Raw genomic sequence first — 12,088 nt, forward strand, 5'->3', positions numbered from 1 at the left:
CTTCACTCTCGGTGGAGTTTGATCGTCGCATTGTAACTGTCGCGTATGCGCCCTACGCTTTTGATTTGCCGCTCCAACAAGCAACCGTCGCCTACAATACGCCTGCTAATAGTGGAACGAGTGACCACCCTAGTGGTGGAGGTCACCATCTCGACTCGATCTACAGCCACGTAGATCGTTACAGCGGCAGTCCTACGTTTCTTTCAATCATCAGTCTTCTGAATGTTGTGATGCGACCTGCCAAGAATTCCTCTCCTGTGCCAGCCTCATCTCAGAGTAATACTTGCAACCAATGTAATCAATTATTTTCTGGATATATTCTAATCTCTGTGTTCCTCTACAGTTGTAACCTCTATAGCTCTCTCTAGTACAATGGAAGTTATTCCGTGATGTCTTAACGTCCTATCATCCTGTCCCTTCTCCTTGTCAGTGTTTTCCACACATTTCTTTCCTTGCCTATTTCCCAAAGAATCTCATCATTCCTTACCTTATCAGTCCATCTAATTTTCAGTATTCTTCTGTAGCACAACATCTAAAATGCTTCTATTTTTCTTCTGATCCGGTTTTCCCACAGTCCCTGTCACACTACCATAAAATGCTGTGCTCCAAAACGTACATTTCATACTTTTCATACAGATATTTCATCCTCATATTAAGGCTTATGTTTGATACTAGTGGACTTCTCTACCCCAGAAACGCCCTTCGCTTTTTATGTCCCTCTTACTCCATGTCATGGGTAACCGAATTCCTTAACTTCATCTAATTCGTGACCATCTGCATCGGTGATTTGTAAGCCTGATGGTAAGTTTCTCGCTGGTCTCATTTCTCCCACTTCTCATAAACTTTCGTCTTCCATTTAGTCTCAGTACACATTCTGTACTCATTAGACTGTTCATTCCACTCCGTACATCCTGTAATCCATTTTCACTTTCTCTGAGTATAGCAATGTCACCAGCGAATCTTGTCATTGATATCCTTTCACCTTGAATTTTAATCCCTGTCTTGAACATTTCTGTTAGTTCCGTCATTGTCTTTTTTATGTATACGATAAATAGTAGGAGAGAATGCCCACATCCTTGCCTTACACCCTTTTTAATCCCAGAACTTCGTTCTTGGTCTTCCAGTGTTGGCTCATGTGCATACTGTATATTACTCGTCTTTTCCTATTGATTAACCTTATTTTTCTCAGGGTTTCGAACACCTTGCACCATTTGACATTGTCGAAAGCTTCCTTCAGGTCTACAAATCCTAAGAACGTGTCTTGATTTTTCGTCACTATTGCTTCCATTATCACCCGCAACTTCAGAACTGCCTCTCTGGTGCGCTTACTTTTATTAAGGCCAAACACTTCTAACAAATCCTCCATTTTCTTTCCCAATCTTCTGTATATTATTCTTGTCAGCTGTTAGGATGATTGGTGTAATAAGTCACGCATTTCTCTTGCTATCATCGGAATTGTTTGGAGGATTTTTCCGAAAGTCAGATGGTATATCGTCAGTCTCATACATTTTAGAACCAACGTGAATAGTCATTTCGCTGCCACTTCCTCCACAGCCACCACAACAGCAGCTCTCGTAAATCAGCACCCGCAGCTGGGTCTCCCTACGGAGTCGGATGGCCATATTAAATAACCGCCCGCTCAACTATCGGTCAGAAACATTAGCGCTTTGGGGCGACCGGAATGTGTGCATACCCAAATTGTGTTTGTGAGAACTCCTCAAGTGATTCCGTTGTATACGAGAATTGTGCAGACAACCTTTACGTATTAGCTTCCATTTTTTTTCTCTTTTTTCCTTTTTCGGGTCATCAGTCTTTCCGCAGCTGAGTTATGGTTCCTCCGTGTTTTGCTCTCCTAGCTCAGTTTCTTCATGCCATCGTAGACTTTCGTGGACGATGTTAACTTCCATAACATTGCTCTGTTTTGTGATACACGTGTGTCGGACACGACTGTAGCTGCTCTTTATCGAGATGTGTACCAGAAGAGAGCAGGGCAGGCTGTCACACTGGTTGGCTGCCAGGGGACCCAATTGTTAGTCGTTATTATCTCCAACCACAGTATGATCACCATATTTTGGGAAGAGTGTACATAGTTTCTAGTTCATGACGACAGTCTTGTGCGTTATGTCGATGATTTTGTGTTTTTGTAGGCGTAAATATTCACTGATTGATACAGTTAACACTCGTTATTCGCTCTTGGTTCTGTGAATTGTGTATATCAGCTACTTTCCATTCTGTTAGGAAGAACTCCTCTTACAGCTGGTAATATTGTTGCTTATCAGAACACAAGCGGTTTCGCGGCATAAAGCCGTATCATCAGGTGCAACAACGTTAAAAAATCATAGGCACACCCATCATTCCAAGTGAAAATTTACTATTCAGAGAATATCGTTAATACTATGGCGAGCGGAAGGTAAAGAAGACATGCTCCATTCTTTACAATTTGCCTGCATCAATGTGACAACAGGGCAGGTCGGTGCAGGGCAAGGCGAAAGCGGCCTGCATGAACGACAAAGACAGACTGAAAAAGAGATCGGCCGTCACTTAACAAACAACAGTTTTACCAACTGTAAGTAGAGGTCCTGCTAACATCATGCCATTCAGCAGCTACAGTCGCCAGGAATATAAAGTGACTTGCCATTTTCCATTTAATATAACACATTCACGATGTTATTCTATCAAAATAGAGGTTAGTTTCGAAGTTGCTATGTGTTTTGCAGCCATCCACTCCACGAATCCCCGCCGTCCGCCACCAGCAACATCTGCATCTACATCCAACGGCACAACAACGCGTTGTTACACCTTTAATCACTACACCAAGGAGACCCAGTCCTCATTCTCTGGGGAGAGTCCTCAGTTTTCATGCTTTGTCCTCAACTGACTGAGGACAACAAATGTACTCTGTTCCTTATATTTTGTCCTCAGTTCCTGAAATTTCCCAAAAAAGCTGAAGTAGGAAGGAAGTGCTGAACATTTTAAACAAGAACTCAACTGAATATATCAGTGCAACCAAATTACTTATTTTATTTAATTCCAGGAAAATTCAGTCTGCATTAATGTGTAAATTACACTGCGACAACAGCTTGCAAGCACAAGGCATGCAATGGAAATGAGCGTTTGGCGTCATTGGCCGGGAGGCCCCTGACGGGGCAGGTCCGGCCGCCTCGGTGCAGGTCTTATTACATTCGACGGCACATTGGGCGACCTGCGCGCCGGATGGGGATGAAATGATGATGAAGACAACGCAGCACCCAGTCCGTGAGCGGAGAAAATCCCCGACCCAGCCGGGAATCAAACCCGAGCCCTTTAGCACGGCAGTACGACACGCTACCATTCAGCTACCGGGGCGGACAATTACTACTATGTGTGTAGGGCAGGGAGCCAGAGTTGGGTGGTGAGCACATGTTATGGTGAGAATGACGGGGAGGTGGTCACTACCTGGGGGGTCAAGAATGTCTATGACAATACACCAAAGGAGGTTGGCAGACGCAATGACAACATCGGGGGGTGGTGTTACTTACAGGACAGGTGTGATGAGCAAGTACATAAGTCATTACACTCTCTTCCTGGTTATAGGTCAAATTTTAAGAAATGTCAGTGTATTTTTTTTACTCGTGCTGCGAGTCTGTCACTGAGAAACAGTCTTAAACAGACAGTTACCAACGCACTTCTGTGCAGGGGTACAATGGACTGCACTTACCTTTTAGATATTTTGAAAGATACTAACAAAACCTAGTTTGGGAATTTGTGATCGATTATCCACGGTAAACAATAGCAGATTTAAAAACGTCAGCAGAACCATTCTGTACAACTGACACTTGACAAATGATCTGGAGTGACAAAAACAAAAACGGGACTGAGGGAGGAATGATGTCCAGTTGCAACATGCCAGCGCCCGTGCGGAGCTCCAGCGCTCAACAGAGATGAATCGAGATAATTTTCGTTTCCATTTCGTACTCAGTAGCGCCCGCTTTAGTTCTGAGGTAGGTAGATAGGTATGGAAAACAACGACAAGAAGAAGGGGCAGGATACAGAACATGTGTTAAGAACTTACGGAACAACTTCCATGGTACTAGAGGGAGCTGTAGAGAGTAAAAACTGTTCAGGAAGACAGACATTGTAATTTTTCTTCTTTATTGTATTTCAGTTCCCCATCATCGCCCGCTGACCGCAGCATAGGCGCTGCTCCTTAGCTGAGAGACAGGAAGTAAATAACAGGAAGACATTTAAAATAACATAAAGAAGAAAACATGGCAGAACGTAGATATAAAAAGGGGGAACATAACTGAAGAGAGCATACAAATGAGGGTGACTGTAAAAATGGAGATAAAAATCTAAAAATGTATTTTACGCAAAAAACTACACTCTGTGAGGATTAAAAGAACACAAGGGGAAGTACAGCAAGAGCATAAAAGTTTCAGAATGATTAAAATTGCCTCACGATGGGCAACCTAGTACAGAACAATCACGGACAGCAAAAATATACAAGTAAAGCACACAATTAAAACCACACCACTTGACCTTAACGGAGAACGGCACCGAACACAACACTGACACAGTGCCCTGATGATGAACAAATTGGAAGAATCTGCAGATGTAGGTATACGAGGGATAAAGGAAACAAGGGGGGAATGGGTGGTGCTAGAGGGAGGGGAGAAGAGGGGTGGGGTTGGCGCGCCAAAGGGGTCTGGAAAGAAACGGATGAGAGAGGAAAACAGCCAAGGAGGGAAGCAGAGAATTGGGGAGGGGGGGCACAAGGAAAAACCACACTGGGGGGAAGAGGGCTGGAGAAGAGGTGGGCTCTGGGAAGGGAGAAGCAAGGCCAGTCTACAGTTGGTAGCAAGGATATTCATAGTGAAGTTCATCATCTGGGTAGGGGGTGCTGGAAATTCCTTGATAAAGAATATGGAGGGTGTGGAGGTGGAGAGAGGGGGCATACAGCGATAACAGCGATAGAGGCATTTCAATGTGTGGGGGGTGGAAAGAGGACACCATGGGGTGGGGGGGATCAAGCCTGGGGAGTGTAAACGACACGGTTATATTGTAGGAACCGGAGGAGGTGTGGGAAGGGGATGTGGTTGTACAGGAGCCGTGTGGGGGACGGCAGATACAGAAGGAAAGGCGGAGTGTGTGGCATTCAAGGATTTGGATGGCCTTATAAAAGTGGTGTTTGGGTGGAGATCCAGGCAATGCTGATTTAACAAAGGATTGGATTGATGAGCAATTTGTGGGCGTGGAGGATGGTGCAATGATGTAATTGCCATGTCTATCCAGACAGGGATTTCAGGAGGCGAAGGTGGGTATGGGCTTTCTGCTGGATGGTCAGGAAATGAGGGGTCCAAGTGAGGTGATGGTTGAGGGTGAGGCCAAGGTATCTCAAGATGAGGGTGACCTGGATGGGATGATCATAAATGCTGAGGTAGAAATCATGGAGACAGAAGGAGCAGGTGGTGTGGTCTATGTTGATTGCCTGGGTCCTGGAGGGGTTGATACAGAGGAACCACTGATTGCACCAAGTGGTGAACTGGTCCAGATGGGTTTGGAGGGTGTGCTGGGACTGTTGAAGGGTAGGATAGAGAGTTAGATGTCAGCATATTGGAGGAGACGTACAGGTGGGGGTGGCTTAGGCATAATGGCGATGCACAGGAGATAGAGAGAGGGCAGAGCCTTGGTGGACACCAGTGTGGGCTAAAAGATATGGGGGTTGCTATCGCGGAGGGTGACATAGGGAGAAAGGTGTGAGGGGAAGGAAGCGACCAGATGGACAAAATTGATAGGCAGGGTGTAGGTTTGGAGTTTAAAGAGGAGAACAGTATGCCATACGTTTTCATAAGCATTGGGAAGTTGGAGGGAAACAAAAACAGAGGAGCGATGGGAGTTAAGTTGGAGGAAGAGTTGGTCAAGAAGGAGGGTCAGAAGCCACACTGGGTAAGGAGGAGGAGGTGGTGTTGATTAAGGTGATGATACGATAGGAGAGGATGGATTCAAAGACCTTACTGAAGGTGGAGGTGAGGCAGATGGGATGATAGAAAGAAGTGGCGGAAGGGGATTTGTTGAGTTTGAGGAACAAGTGGAAGTCTTCCACAGCCCGGGGTAGAAGCAGTGGAGAAGATGACATCGTATAAATCGGCAAGGACAGTCAAGAAGGAGAAGGGGCATTCTTTGAGCTGGCTGAAGGTGACACAGTCGTGACCAGGCCATGTTGTATTTTGACTGGAGGATAAGTTTAATGTCTTGTACTGTGAGTGGATTGATGATGTCAGAGGGGGGTAAGCTGCCCCTAGTACTGGAGATTGTGAGCAATTGGAGTGACTGAAGTATCTGGCCATCCCATGATGGTGGGGAAAAGGGAATAATCAAAGGGGGGATCATCAGGGGTGAGGAAGACCTCAGAAAGGTGGGAAGCGAAGTGGTTGGTCTTACTGAGATTATGAGGAAGGTGGTGGTCGTTATGAAGAAGGGGATTGTGGGGTGCAGAAAGGGAACCAGTAAGGCGATGGAAGGCCGAACGGTACTTGGAGGAGTTTATAGGGAGGGTAGAGTTGAGTAGCATGCAGGGCTGGCAACAGTTTCTTTGCTGTAATAAGGTTCTGAACATGTCACTGGAGTAGCCAATGGTGGTGGAGTGCATCCCGGTCACGAGTGCGCAGGAAGGAGCGATAGAGGCGGTGGGATTCGCAGAGAAAGAAGACAGCCAATGGAAGGAGAGTGGAATGGTGGGGATCGATGGTTTTAGTAGAAACATGGACCTCCACAGCGTCAGTAATGGCCTTCTGAAGGAAGGACAAGGTGTGGTGGTTGATGTTGTTGGGATGCTGATAGGTAAGAGGGTGGCTTTCGACCTGGGTGGTGATGGATTCCTGGTTGGCATCCCAATGGGCACGACAGTAGTCATTGACTATCTTGGGAGAGGGTGCAGGGCAGGGAGCCAGAGTTGGGTGGTGAGTAGATGTCATGGTGAGAATGACGGAGAGGTGGTCACTACCTGGGGGGTCAAGAATGTCTATGAAAATACACCAAAGGAGGTTGGCAGACGCAATGACAACATCGGGGGGTGGTGTTACTTACAGGACAAGTGTGGTGGGGAAGAGGAAGAAGGTTACCCTGAATCATGGGGATCAACTGATGCCGCCACTGAAGGGCAGCAAGTGAGCGGCTGTGAATGTTGATGTTGGCAGCAATCACATAAATGGAGTAGGTGCAAATGTGGGAGATGAAGTCATAGAGAATAGAAGCTATGGACATAGAAGGTGTCGCTGAGGGTGGAGAAAAAGATGCTGAGGATGAGGTGGTCAGTGGGGTCATTGAGGAGCAGTTATGGCCAGATGAGGATATGCTTAAAGTGGCCCATGGTGACTCCAACCTGCACTTGGGGACCAGGAGCATCAGTTAGGTGGGGGATATAGGGAGAGGGGTGGACAGTATGGTGGGGCTGGAGAAAGGTTTCATGCAGGAGGAATGTGTTGACTCAGTGTCGGGAGAGGGTGCTCAAGAGGGGGTATTTGTTGGTGTGGAAGGAGCAGATTGTCACACAGATGACAAAATGGCAGTTATCGAAATAGATGACAGAGGGATAGAAAAACAATTAAAATGGCTCAAAAGAGGAAAGGCCGCTGGACCTAATGGGATACCAGTTCGATTTTACACAGAGTACGAGAAGGAACTTGCCCCCCTTCTTGCAGCGGTGTACTGTAGGTCTCTAGTAGAAGAGTGTAGCGTTCCAAATGATTGGAAAACGGCACAGGTCATCCCCGTCTTCAAGAAGGGACGTCGAATAGATGTGCAGAACTATAGACCTATATCTCGAACGTCGATCAGTTGTAGAATTTTGGAACATTCATTATGTTCGAGTATAATGACTTTTCTGGAGACTAGAAATTTACTCTGTAGGAATCAGCATGGGTTTCGAAAAAGACGATCGTGTGAAACCCAGCTCGCGCTGTTCGTCCACGAGACTCAGAGGGCCATAGACACGGGTTCACAGGTAGATGCCGTGTTTCTTGACTTCCGCAAGGCGTTTGATACAGTTCCCCACAGTCGTTTAATGAACAAAGTAAGAGCATATGGACTATCAGACCAACTGTGTGATTGGATTGAAGAGTTCCTAGATAACAGAACGCAGCATGTCATTCTCAATGCAGAGAAGTCTTCCGAAGTAAGAGTGATTTCAGGTGTGCTGCAGGGGAGTGTCATAGGACCATTGCTGTTCACAATATACATAAATGACCTTGTGGATAACATCGGAAGTTCACTGAGGCTTTTTGCGGATAATGCTGTAGTATATCAAGAGGTTGTAACAATGGAAAATTGTACTGAAATGCAGGAGAATCTGCAACGAATTGACGCATTGTAGAATGAAAGCTTTCACGACCGGGTGGCATGGCTGTTGATATACTTTCCGGGATGTGAGGTCGTGGTACAAGAACTTTTCTGCTCCTCATGTTTCGTCCAGAACTGAGCTGGACTTCCTCAGAGGCACTGCTCCGCTGAGTCTTGCCGACTGACTGGTCGGGTGTCTGAGAGCGACTTATATATTGTGAGAAAGGGGGGCGTGGTTCAGGTGACACGTGATGAGCAGTGATAATCCCTAGCAAAGATAAGGTTGACTATCGATTACCACCTTGTCAAAGATAAAAATTGTTAGCAATTTTGTAGAGCCAGTGTCCATATATCGCTAAGTTTCATAGCCTCCTCTTTCCTATTAAAATTATCGTGATGTTTATAAATTTCGATAGCTTCTCTATATAGTCGTGGATAGTAATTTAACGTTGTAGATAAAACTTCGGTATCCGCATGGTGCAGAGAATGGCAATTGAATCTCAATGTAGACAAGTGTAATGTGCTGCGAATACACAGAAAGAAAGATGCTTTATCATTTAGCTACAATATAGCAGGTCAGCAACTGGAAGCAGTTAATTCCACAAATTATCTGGGAGTAGGCATTAGAAGTGATTTCAAATGGAATGAACATATTAAGTTGATCGTCAGTAAAGCAGATGCCAGACTGAGATTCATTGGAAGAATCCTAAGGAAACGCAATCCGAAAACAAAGGAAGTAGGTTACAGTACACTTGTTCGCCCACTGCTTTAATACTGCTCACCGGTGTGGGATCTGTACCAGATAGGGTTGATAGAAGAGATAGAGAAAATCCAATGAAGAGCAGCGCGCTTCGTTACAGGATCATTTAGTAAATGCGAAAGCGTTACAGAGATGACAGATAAACTCCAGTGCAAGACTCTGCAGGAGAGACACTCAATTGATCGGTACAGGCTTTCGAGAACATACCTTCACCAAGGAGTCAAACAGTATATTGTTCCCTCCTACGTATATCTCGTGAAGAGACTGTGAGGATAAAATCAAAGAGATTAGAGCCCACACAGAGGAATAGCGACAATCTTTCTTTCGAAGAACAATACGAGACTGGAATAGAAGGGAGAACCGATAGAGGTACTCAAGGTACCCTCCGCCAGACATTGTTAGGTGGCTTATGGAGTATGGGTGTAGATGTAGATGTAGATATTCTGGGATGCAACACTGGTGCCACACCGGAATGGGAAGAGAGTGGGGTGAAGGGAGGGGAGAGGAGAGGCTTAAACTAGGGTGCCGAGGCCGATGAAGGTGAAATGCACTTGATTGTGGGAGTAAGTGGCGAAGGTGCTGAGGTGAAAGGCAGAGTGGGTGGCGAGGGAGATCTGTTGGAGGATGTAGGGATTTTGGAAAGGGTGGATGTATTGGGGGGACTATGGTTCAGAAACGGATGATGTCTTCAGCCATGTGGGGCAGACAGAGGGAGTTGTTGGGGTGGATGGGTGGGTCGATGGTAGGGTTGTGGATGGTTAGTGTGGGGGTGGCAGGAGGGGGTTTAGCCTTACATTTATTGGAGTAGGTGTGATGTGGTACATTGCAGGTATTAAACAAAGGGGGGATTGCGCGGTTGGGGGGGGGGGGGGGGTTATGGTTGGGAGTCAGGTGATCATTATACATTAAACAGTGCTGGCAGTGGTAGCCTAGGGGAGGGAATTTGGAGGATTCAAGTGGGTGGCAGCAGTGAAAAATCAGGGTGCCCTGGGTGAGGAGGTGGCCGATGGAGAGAGCGGACCGGAGACACTGTGGATTTGGTGGGCCGAGCACATTTCAAGGTCAGGGTTAGAGTTTAGTTCAGCGAGTGCTCTGTGATCACCAGGCAGAGCTTGGTGATCACGACATTGTGGGTTGTAGGTTGGGAGGCGACAGACAGGCTAGGGCTGGCGAGGAGAAGAAGGGTGTCAGGGACTTGTGGGGGCCAAACACAATATGTAAAAGTTTACAGAGGAGGTCCATATGAAAGGAGGGGGAGGGGGATTTGATGAGGACTGAGTCCCTGTGGGGAATCGGTTATGAGATGGGAGCACCTCTAAGATACTTATGTATCTCCATGGTGGTGGTACATGTGTGTTGGAACTTGGGGTCTGGGGTTGACAGGACAAAGGTGTGGAGGGTGGGGGCTGGGGTGTGTGTGATAGGAAGGGGTGGTATCTATGGAGATGATGATGGGAGGGGGAGGGGGCAGTGATTTTTTTTGGAAGCAGTGGGAGGTGAGTCAGCATTGATGCACTTCTGGGGTTTCTTGGTGAGGGTAGCCTGGGAGGTTGGGAAAGGGATGGGGAGGAGAGGGAGGTGGTGGGCAGCATATCCTACAGGCATGGTGGATATGATGGAAGATGCAGTTGGTCCTGAGGTGGCAAATTGTTGTCTGGCATGACATGATGTGGGCAAGGGAGGCAGATAATGGATTGATGGGGGGGGGGGGGGGTTGAGAGAGGGAAGCCCACTACCTGAAGGGTTGCAGTGGAGGTTTCAGCTGGGTCAGAAGTTGGAGCTGTCATGGCTGCGGAGGCTGCAGAAAGGGAGTGGAAGTAGGGGAGGAAATGGATATAGGGTGAGTGGGGAGAGGGAAGGCTAGGTGTAAGGGGGAGGCCAGGCGTGGCGCTCCAGGAATGATAGTGGAAGTGGAGGAGGGGTAGCTATAGATGACAGTGGAGGTGGGACGGCTCATGGCGATGGTGGCGACGGATGGACAGACAGCGGGTGGTACAGATGGACAGAAAGAAGTCGGCGACGGAGGGACACTGGCACCGAGCTCTGGGTGGTGGCTGCCTTCACCATGTGGTGACGAGCACTGGGCGACAGCGGCGAGCACCGCGCGGCGACGAGCACTGGGCGGCGGCTGTGGCGGCGGCAATCACCGGGTGGCGGCGGCGGCGGCGGCGGTGGCGAGCACCAGGTTGCGGCTGGCGGGCAGACGGACGTCGGCGGCTGCCACAGGCGTCAGCTGACGGACGAACGGACAAACAGCGCCGACCGGTGGACAGACTGCACCAATAGACGGCGGTGGCAGACGGCGACAGGGGCTGGGCACTTCGCGTAATCTTCTGATTTCGAAGATTGGAATACACCAAGCAAATAACTGAGGACGTAAGACACAACTTGCATACATGGGCGGATTTGATCCCCCATGCTACGTGGACTTATGTCTTACAAACGCAAATTTACCCTTAATGTGCGGGCCAGAATCGTCGAAGACGGTTAAATTGGACCGTTAATTCTCCCTGAACGATTGGTATTCCTTTGAGAGGCCCTGCCGGATATGAATGATGTTCCCATACCTACCTCTCACCGCATTCGATTTCAGCATGACCGACACCCGTCTATTTCACCATACAAATTAGGACACATCTGCAGACAACCTTTCCTGGCCACTGGACTGATCGTGGTGGGTCAGTACCATGGCCCCCACGACCACCTGATCTGTCCCAAATAGAATTTTTCGTGTGGGCGTACCTGAAGGGCCTTGTGTATGGAAAATTTGGAATTTGTGGTAAGTTCCTATGGGACCAAATTGCTAAGGTGACTGGTTCCTAGGCTTACACACTAATTAATCTAACGTAAACTAACTTACGCTAAGGACAACACACACAACCATGCCTGAAGGAGGACTCGACCTCTGACAGTGGGAGCCGCACGAACAGTGACAAGGCGCCTTAGACTGCTCCACTTGAAACACCTATATCGGTTAGGGGTAGATGTAATTTCATTGACAGTGTATCTGCA

Source organism: Schistocerca cancellata, chromosome 8, assembly GCF_023864275.1.
Source record: "Schistocerca cancellata isolate TAMUIC-IGC-003103 chromosome 8, iqSchCanc2.1, whole genome shotgun sequence".
Taxonomy (NCBI): Eukaryota; Metazoa; Arthropoda; class Insecta; order Orthoptera; family Acrididae; genus Schistocerca; species Schistocerca cancellata.